The following is a 10,767-nucleotide window of genomic DNA, read 5'->3' as shown; positions in this document are numbered from 1 at the left end:
TCACATGTGGGGCAACTGTGGTGTGGACTGTGGTCATTGGTGCGCCAAAGAGCTGAGTTTATTTCCTGGTCCAGCTGTTAAGCAATGTGAGTTTGCATGAAATCAACTTATCTTTGCTCCACCTCTGCTCTCTCACTTGTAAAATGCAGATAGCAAACACATCTCTTTAGAGATCGTTATTCTGTATATTTATGTTCTCTCCTTGCCTGATATCTCGCTTTAATGCACTGGTTCCCATCCTTAATCTCGCCCCCATAAGCTCCATTTCTAGGGGTTTGCATTTTTGGCTCCACACCTGAGATTCTTAATTGCTTCCTTCTGTTTAGGCGGCTGCAAGGAGGTCACGTGCAAGCAGCCTCCTTCTCTCTGCATCCATGACATTGAACACACATTCTCCCTCCTCAGCAATTACATGGAGGTTACATAACCTGCTTGTTGAATTGGAGACACATATCCAGAGTAATAAAATTTTACCATTGACAGGTACTTACAGGTGATCCAGGGGCAGATGAATCAAAAAGACATCTTTGCAAATGTAACACAGCTAAGCAGGAAGACTTACAGGGTTATAGATACAGGAATCCAAGGAGGAGACAAGCTTACTCTAAAAGACATCTGGATTCTCTGAAAAACGTCCAGGGCAGCAGAAATGTCCCCTGGGAATGGGTGGCTGGCATGAAAATGTCTGTCCGGAGGTGATTATGTGAACTCCAACAACACCACTAAAGAGACAGTTGATGCGTGGAACTTCCTGTCTAGGAAAGAGGAGTGAATTCTCAGATTCCTGAAGCCTGTCTCTCCTATAAGAACAGTAGAAAATGATGAACACATTGTCAGTTTAATCTTATGTTGCTGGGCCTCAGCTCTAAGGCCAAACATGTGGAAGTGCTGGTGATTGTCTGTCGCTTGGATTGCAGTCATGTTCGCGGCCTCCCTAAGTGTACTCTCACTCTCTGCTATGAGCTAAGTGGGAATGTGAGAAAGAATTCTGTGACATAGTAATTACACCACTTAATTCATTACTTTGGCATTAAAATAAAATTAATATTTGTCTAATGATGAAAACACCACTTAGAAGATTTAAAAACATATCCAAGTATGGAGAACAAAAACACCAATAGCAATTTCTCCCCTACAAATAATCACCACTAACATTTGGTGTCTGGCTTCTCTCATCTATTTGTGTATATATGAGTGAGTATTTTTAAATCAAATAGGAATTATATAAATCATTTTGAATTCTGCTTTTTCACACTTAGCATTATATAAGCAACATATTCCAGTATCTCTAAATAGTTTGTGGAAAGTATTTTAATACCTCTATGATAATTGATTATAAGAATATAATTTAATATTTTTATTATTGTATGTTAGGGGTTGATATAAAAAGAAGTTGGCAGAAAGTTGTTGTTTGTTTTGTAATGGAGAGCCAATGGAAACACACACACAAACTTCATGTTCTCACTCATATGTGAAAGTTTTAAAGGTCACCATGTGCTGGTGAGAAGGCTCAGTGCCTAAACATGCTTATCACCAAACAGAAGTCTTGAGTTCGATTCCTGAGAGCACATGGTGGAAGGAGAGACCTGACTACTACAAGATGCCCTCTGATTTACACATGAGAATCACAGCATGATGCTCACACTCTAGACAATTCAATGTAGTAAAGCATACATTTAAAACTTTATCTCCAAGAAGGAGAGAGAAGACTAGTGTTATCATTGACTAGGATAGCTACAGCGTGAGAGACAGTCAGTAGATGCAAAGACAGGAGAAGTAACCTCACTGTAGGCATGTATTGAAATGTCAGCTTGTGCCCTGCAAATATATACAATCGCTATGTTCATGAAAAAGAAAGGTTTGTTTTCAAAGAACCAAATGCAAATCATTTTGTCTGTTGTGGTCCTGAGGATTTCTGTTACAACTATTAATTTTTCCTATGACAGACATAACCACAGGCAGTGTGTAAATATAACTCCCTTTCAGTAAAAAAGTTACAGAAACAGCTGGCAGGTAGGCCAAATCCTCCAGGTCGAGGTTTGTTCTCTTCTGAAATAGTCAACACTGGTGTGGCTGAGATGTAGCTCAGTAGTAGAGTACTTGCCTAGCAGATAGCGGTCTTGGGTTTGATCTTAGCAATGCAAAAACTAGAATAGAATAAAACCAAATTTAAAAGAAAAACATGCTTCTAGTAATGGGAATCCATACAGATAGAATGTTGAGTGTAAAGAGCTGAGTATTTTTAATGACCTTGATAAACATTGTTAAGAATATCCCCAAATATCACAAGTGCACTTCTCTAGTCAGTGAATGGCAAAGTCCTTATTTTGCCACATACTTACCACCACAGGTGTGTTAGTCAGAGTTCCCTAGAGGAACAGAAATGATGGAATGAAAAATACATATATATTAAGAGGGTTTATTAGAGTGACTTATACACAGTCATCTGGTTAGTCCAACAATGTCTGTCTCATGGTGGAAAGGCACAGTTGTTGGGCCCCAAGGCTGGATGTCTCAATCCCAATCTGGTGCTGGAGTCCAGGGAATTCCTAGAGAGCTGCTGGTCTTCAGTCTATGTTGGAATCCCACAGTAAGTTCTAACACTAGTGAAGGAATGCCTCAGTAGCAGAGTAGATGAACTCGCCAGTGAGGGGGAGGTCAAGCAGGTAAAAAGCAAGAGTTTCCTTCTTCCATGTCCTTTGATGTGGGCTGATACCAGCCATGGCCCAGATTTAGGGTGGGTCTTCTCACCTCAAATGATCCAATCAAGAAAATCCTGAAAAGGCCTGCCCAGCTGCTTGGGTTTAATTGATTGCAAATGTAGTTAGGTTGACAACCAAGATTAACCATCACAATAGGTTATGACAGGTTTTTTGAAATGACCTGATAGAGATAAATTCGTGTCCTTTCACTGTTAGTAGGGAATTTGAATCATGTTGCTTATACTGTTTATTTGTAAATAATTAATATTTACTTATCATCAATATTTATAATTTCTTTTTGTTTTCTTGGCTCAAAAGACTTCAGGGCGTTTGGAAGTTTTGTTGTTGTTTTTTTTTCAACTTTTCTTAAAGTTGGATATCAAACATCTGTAACACTAAATTAAAGGGAGACACATCCAGATGCTGATCATAAATGGATGCTATTAATCTGGGTAATTAACTATTACAACAATTGAGTTAAATACAATGCAAATTTATCTCTCAAACTCCATGTGGTCCTCGCATACCCTTTATCCCAGCACTTGGTGGGCTGACATGGGGGAACAGCTTACATGGCCTAGTGTGGGGTTAGGTGCTTTTGTTCTGTGGTGTCATCCAGTGACCAAAGCTGGCAGAAGCCCTGTCCCTGCACATCACAGTCCCACTTGCAGCTGGGGACCATGGCACGGAGGAGGTGCCCGCCACTTTGAGAGTGGAAATGACAGAGTATCCCTGCTCTTGTCCTGCCAGTGACATCATGTGGCCTCAGCAGGAGGGAGGCAGAACTGCAGGCTCCTTAAGCAGAGGGAGGGGCTTGGTGAGCACCTAGCCTGTCTTGTTAAATAATGTAAGGTTAAGTACCAGTCATCCTAATCTGATTATGAAACAAGATCTCAGACATCTAGAAATAGTCTTTTGATATTTTTGGTACAGAGTAATACTTTTTAAATGGAAAACTCTCACTAAAGAACACTAATATAAAATATGTTTCTGTAAGGAAGAAACAAAGTGCCAATAGCAAAATCTATAACTATGTCAGTTTGGGGCCACTGTTTAACTGGATGAAAGTGTGTCTGTATCGAGAAGTAGCCTCACACTTCTTAGTGTCATCAGTATTGCACAGGTCTTCACCAATTTTCTTCAGAACAAGAAGATTTAGACTACCGGTTTAGTTTACAGAACGAGGCCAAGAAGAAATTTTCTAGCTTAAAGAGTGAGAAAAAGAAGCATCCTGACTTTTTTTTTTCCTCTTCCAGGGACAGTGCTTAGAAGCACTCAGAATGGTCCAGTGTTTGATATACCATCATTGGCTTCCCTACAATAAAGCCTCTAACAAAACTAGGCTGTTTCGAACCTCTGGCAACAAGATTGTTTACCTCTCTACCAAGAAGGTTGGGAAAGCACCTAAATGTGCATGCGGTGTGTGTCCTGGGAGGTTTGAGGGTTTGTGCTGTGAGTCCTTATGAGATTGTCTAGGACAAAGAAGCATGTCAGCAGGGCCTATGGTGAGTCCATGTGTGCCAAGTGTGTCTGTGACAGGATCAAGAGGGCTTTCCATATTGAGGAGCAGAAAATTGTTGTGAAGGTGTTGAAGGCACAAGCACAGAGTCAGAAAGCAAAAAAAAAAAAAAACAAACCTCAGCTTTTTAAAATAATAAAGGTCAAGTCTTGGTCTGTGAAAAAAAAAGAAGAAAAAGTTTCTCATACTAGAAGAGAAAATTCAAATACATGTCAAAAAAATCAAATGCAATTTCTTTAACTGATCATTCAATGCTTTTAAAAAACATAACAGCACATTTAATACATTAATACCATCTGCCTAGCACTGAAGCCAGGGAAAGGAGACCCTTAGAGATGAATGTAATGAGAAGCCTTTACATTTTCCTTTTCTTAGATAAACGGTATTGCTGGAGGAACTGGCATTGGTTTCCATGAGAACACCCACAGTATTCTCCTTAAGGGACAGAGAAGGGAGATGGCTCAGTAAGCATCTGCCACACAAGCATGAGGACGTGAGTTGGGACTCCTCAGAACCCTGGTGATACTGTGGTGGAGGTGGACAGTGGTGCGCATCTGTGACCCCAGTGCTCCTAAGGATGGGTGGTGGGCACAGGGGAATTCCTGGAAGCTGGGACACCCAGGCCAGCTAAGCTGGCAATCAAGAAGCACTGCCTCAGACAAGGTCCAAAGTCAGGACCTGATATTGTCCTTGTGCTTGCCTCAGTACACACAGTACCTCCCCCCATTCAAAGATTATTTATTTACTTGTTGTAATTTTCCTGAAGAAAGCACAAAGCCTGATGGTCTTTCCAGCCTTTCTAGTTTTAGGATGTCCATGCTAATTGATGCTAATGCAGATAACGGGCCAGAAAGCACAGCCCAGTGAAGCATGCTCAGCAACCAGTTTAACACCAAGAGAACAAGATTAACACTGTCTGCATCCACACTCTTCAAAGAAGACCACAGTCCTGCTGTTTCTATCCTTATACCCCCCATCCTCTTACCCACCCCACCCCCAGCCTCTCCACCCACCCCCCACCCCCCACCCCCGCCAGGCCCCACTGCCCTGTTTTCCAAGTATAGAATTCCTTAGCTCCCAGAGGAGTCTCATGGAGATGCAGCACACTGTTTGACTTGGCACTGTTCACCACCCTGGCAGACGATCAAATAGAGGGCACAGGAGTGCAGGGGAAGCTGTAAGAAACTGTCTTCGCTGTTGCCCTGACTGCCTTCAGGAACTGAAATCTCAATGGTGAGTGTCAAGAAGCCATGGATCCTACCCCAGCACACACAACTCCAATGTAGATCCAACTTAGAGGAAGCACGGACATTTATAACTTTGTAAGTCTTATTTATTATTTAGAATTGTACCTGACTCAGCTTTCCAATAAATGTACTTTTATAATATAACACAATGAATTTTTGCCATAGGATTCTTGAATTAAGGATGTAAGTAGAGCGTAATGGATGAGTCACAGCTTTGAACTCAAAAGATCCAGGTTCTAGTTCTGCAACTAGCAGTTCTTAGCTGTTACATCTTTGTAAGGATGCTTAGCATCCCTGAACCTTGATTCATGTATCTATTAAATAAATAGTTCCTGGAACATCTCCCTAATTCTTCTATTAGAAGCAAATGAAGACATCTATTTGTGGCTACATAAACATGTAGAAGGTATTTGGTAAAAGTAAAGAGGAATATCCTTAGGTGAGGTTATCAGCATGATGAGTGTAAGTTTCACAGCATGTCAGATGGCACTGAAGAACAGACATTTTAAGCAATCTTGTTTGCAGAGAGAGAATCGACCCAGGAGAGAATCAAATAGACCCTTTTCTGGCTCCCAGCTATGGATGTCAAGAATATCCATGCTAAGAAGAAAAGAATGGACCAAGATGCACATGAAACAGCAAAGCTGTGCAAGCTCTGGGAATGACTGGTGAGAAGTGGAATTTCTAAGTCAGACAACTGATAAATAGATTGTGTATCTGGCATGGGTTTTTGTGCCATCTGGAAGGTTCTCCCACCGCCGAGGTATTCTTTCACTCATAGAATGTAAACCCTCTTGGTTGTATTTCCTGAGTCCTTCTCCAGGCACCCAGCAGACACTTCTGCAGGTTTATTACACGAAGTAACTGGGGAACTGGTGAGATCAACCCTCAGTTTTCTATGCTCTTATCTGCAAGAGGTGAAGAAATGCTGTAGAAACTGTCCCTGCTTTCTGGGATGCCCTGGCCTAGGAAACAAAAGATGTAAATAGATATTAAAGTAATGTATGGCTCCCATGATCCCGTGCTTACTAACTCTGTTTGGAAAATAATCACAAATGTGAATTTAGGCTGCTCCACAATTTTTGCTTAGATTCTTTAAAATTTTCTTCTAAATTTTTGTTCACTTTTCTCTTTAAAACTTATAACATTACCTAATTGGTAAAAAGTATTTTAATAACTACCCACTCCTGGTTCTTCCCGACAAATAATAGCATGGCAACATTTTAAATATTTCCAGAGATTTTTGTAAGTATGTATATATATAGGCACAAGTGTTTATATACTCATTATTATTTTCAAGTATGAATTAATTAAAATAATAGCATAGAACTGTACTATTCTGAAAAGTGTCTGAGAAGTATGTCTTAGAACTCTCCCTCTATTTTCTCAACCTAGTTCATTCTTTTAAAAATGCCACTACAGTGACCACTGCAGTGTCCCATTCACAGGGGACACCTTACGAGGCTGTACTGTGAGCAGCCTTGTTTATATAGCATGAGTCTGCTGTGGCTCGTCTACTTGATCCTCAGTTGATGGATAGGTTGGTTCGTTCCAGTTTTCCAGCATGACCCACCATGCTTCAAGGAATATCTCTGTACAGACTGTAAAAGCTGGGACATCCAAATGAGTCTGATGAAATCATTCATTTATTTTAAATCATAAACTTGAGATCAGAAATTGCTTCCTGGGTTGTTACATTATCTAAGTGTGTACATTGTTCAGCATTGATATTAAAAACAAACCCAAATGTCGTGTTGAGAAATTGGAAAGGACAAATAATCCCTGTTTACTCTTTATACCCAGAAGCTTTAACAGCTTAAAACCCTCTCCACTCTCTTACACACAAGGAAAGTATCGAAATTAAACTTTCAGTCAGTCTTTCTGCCTTAGGTCCATTTGATTTAGTTGTGGGAACTGACGATACACATCGTCATTTGAAGCAACTTATGTGTCTGTGAATGGCAGCATTTCTTCTCCACAAAAGATAACTTTATGACAGGCTACACGTCTACTGAACAGCTTTGACACTGTGTTGTTATAGATTCATGTAGCGATGCATTCAGCAGAGATAGATGCCCCCACCCCATAATGCTTTTGATCTCTTTTTTTTGTTGTTGTTGCAGAAAGCATTTGAATATTAAGGGCCATTTGTTGTGAGGCGCCGTCATAGTAAACATGCTGACACTCCCGAGGTGCTATGTCATTCCTGATGTGACAGGGTAGAGATCAAGTCTGTCTGACACCAAAAGTAGCTTTAAGGAGTGCAGACCTCTTAAGGAGACACTGACTAATGAGTCCTACTTAATGAAATTGCTAAGCATTGGAAAGAGCATCTCCAAGAGGGGGTAAAGAGACAAGAGGCTTCTTGTCCGGTTGGCAGTGATTTGTGGTATTGATTCTGGCCTTTGGCTGGAACTTGAACTACGCACAGCAGAGGTCCAAGTGCCTTGACCTCAAGTGCAATGTTTACTCCATCCCTGAAGGAGTCGACTTCCCGTGCTTGAAGGAAGGGCAGTGGAGTGGCTGGAAGAAGGGAGGCTGCAGAAAGCATTAGAAGCCACTCCCCAGACATGAAGGTCAGGGACCACACTCAAGGGTAAGCGAGACTGTCTCCCTGTGAGGCACCTCCTAGACTGCCCTCATCTGCAGCTTTGTTTTGAGAGATGTGGTGAAGGATTCTCAGGCTTCGAGCAAGTCTTCTCGCGGTGGCAATGGCAGATCCCGTGGGGCTGATCCTGTGGTATAGGCAGTCTGCCCAATGCTTTGGTGGCAACAAGGTTCTTCTATCTTTAAGTAGCAGACATGTATGTGACTTAACTCACTCCTCAAGTCAGCTACCAAATTTTGAAGTTGGAAAACATCAGGAACATTGCCTATCAGAAGCTGTTGCTCTTGAGAAATGAGTGAGCCTCCTGAAGGTAGATCATTTAGGAGGTTGCTGATTCTACCACATGGTCTCCTTCTTGGGAATTTGCATGTTTCCATTTTCCTTTCCTCCTCTTCCTTCTCTTTCTCTTCCCAATTACCTAAAGCTCTACCTAAAGCTCATGCATACATTTTGTGGGGCCGCACAATGCTGTGGGTCATCAGCTTTGGCATTGACTCCATGTGTCTTGGTGGTGGTGGTGGGGATGCACAGGCCCATAGGGTGTGATGCAGAAGCCCCATGAGCGCTCCAAGATTCTGAAGTTTTTACACTGACTCCAAATCTTGGCTTTCTATTATCATATCTAAGAAAAGTAGCAACACCCATGTGGAAGGGAGATGGGGAGGAACAAGAGTAAGATTGTCTGCAAAGCACTCAGCACAGTTTCGTGCATATGACCAGTGTCCAATACGGATTAGCAATGGCTCTTCTTCCTCTTTGCCAGTCTGTACGGCACCTGTCTTTAGCTGGTAGAACTTCAGTATGCCTGGGTTAGACATGAATATTTAATTGGAATTGACTTCTGGCTTCTCTGGAAAACCCCAGTGCATACATAAATATAAATGAGTGGAACACACTGAATATCACAAATAGAGAATTTGCATCAGAAGGAGTCGCTAGTGTTGAGACAGCCTCCCAAACTGTTGCAGGCTGTCTTGGGTTTTGTGGGCTGTACTCCTGCTTCTCTATCCAGAGGATTGTAAGAGGAGCTAAGACTGTCTTCCCATGGTGCTCTTCTAGGTATTCTTGACCACCTATCAGCTGTCTGAGGGCCGAGGCACAGCCCAGGTCAGATGCCCCTTCACTCAGCAGAAGTGATGGAGAGAGTAGCTTGCGTTTAGAACCTGTTGTCTATTCAGTGACATAATTTAGGATGCACTCCAAGGGGCAGCATCATGAAAGTCTGCTGGAATACTCTGCCAGGGAAATTAACCCAGGCTGAGCTGTTGCCCAACAGAATCAAAGCAGGGTTTAAAGTCAGCTGCTGCCTTTATTGGACATTTAAAACTTGGCAAAGGAAGTTCTCTGGGTTGGGAGCACATGAAAGAAATCAAGGCAGGGAAAGAAAGGGTGGAGGAAGAGAACAGATGGGCTCGCACGTCTTAAACCATATACTACAACTTCCCAAAGGTACCTGCTTGGATGCTCCGAAAGGAAGCCGGCCTCTGGGTCCTTTCTTCTCTAGCTACTGGTGTCACACATGAAAAAAAAAAAAAAAAGAAGAAGAAGAAGAAGAAGAAGAAGAAGAAGAAGAAGAAGAAGAAGAAGAAATGAGGCAAGAAAGGGTTTTATATATCGAGGCCACATTTGTCAAGTCTTGAATCCCACGCAGATTTGGGAACTGTGGATCAAGCTGAGCTCCAAACTTTCAACTCTCAAAAGCACTACTTACCCCAAGTAAAAGGCAATTTTCCAGCTCAGAGAAAGGCAGTGCTGCAAGGCTCAGGAAAAGAGGTCAGGAGACTCCTTGTACATCAATCAGCTCCTGGAAAACAACATGTCAATGAGTTAAGTGAACACGAATCAGGCACATATGGATTGAATTTCCCTTGAAATACTCCTGGGGTCCAAGTTTTAAGGGGTAGGGTGGAGGAGGGCTGAAAAAAATCTTAGGAAAATCTGTAGCCCCAGAGTATCCGAAAATACTTCTAAACTGTCGGCTGGCGAGGCTGCAAATCCTGCTGACCTGGATCAATGCTGGGTCCAGCTGACCTTTGCTTTCTTTAGATGAGTCTGGATCTGAGACCCGTATGACAGCCAAGGACTTCCCACCCTTGATCTGAACTTCGTTCTATGGCAGGTCTGCTAGAGAGTAGCTTTGAAGCTCCAGGGAAGGGAGCTGGATTTATTTCAGTCAGAAAGCAAACTGTGAGAAACATTCAAGGTGACTAGATATGACTGCCAGTAGCTTGCACTCAGCAAGTCTGTTAGTCCATTGGAGGACTGGAATCATAAGGAAGGAAAACAGAAAGTCATAAAGATATGGGAGAGAATCAGGTGACTTTTTCAGGACCATCCTCAAGAAAGTGTGTGGCACAGTGAAAATGTCCTCCACACCCACAGTTCTCATCAAATATTAAGAGAATGTACAACGCTAGGGTCTGGTCTGTGATAACATGGAAAAGTATGTGCTGGGAGGAAAAGAAGCATTTATGCTTTTCATCCAATATAAATTTCATGAATGGTAGCACTGTCTAAATCTAACTTTGAGTTGACCCTGCAAAAATTCAATGTGGAGGATAAGTTACTTCAGTAATTTCTAGACAGAATCTAAAACTGGTTAATACCAAGCCCTTTCCCTAGAAAGCATCATAGAAAATTTAAGCTGAGAAACATACATTTTCAAGGGAAATCTGCTGAGAAACGACATGT

General features: G+C 41.9%; 1 pseudogene; it reads left to right on the top strand.

Annotated features, from left to right (window-relative positions):
- The first annotated feature begins 3,982 nt into the window (after window positions 1–3,982).
- On the top strand, window positions 3,983–7,609 carry LOC118581845 (annotated as a pseudogene).
- Window positions 7,610–10,767: the final 3,158 nt, after the last annotated feature.

Source organism: Onychomys torridus, chromosome 4, assembly GCF_903995425.1.
Source record: "Onychomys torridus chromosome 4, mOncTor1.1, whole genome shotgun sequence".
Lineage (NCBI taxonomy): Eukaryota > Metazoa > Chordata > Mammalia > Rodentia > Cricetidae > Onychomys > Onychomys torridus.
This window is presented reverse-complemented; position numbering and strand designations above follow the sequence as displayed.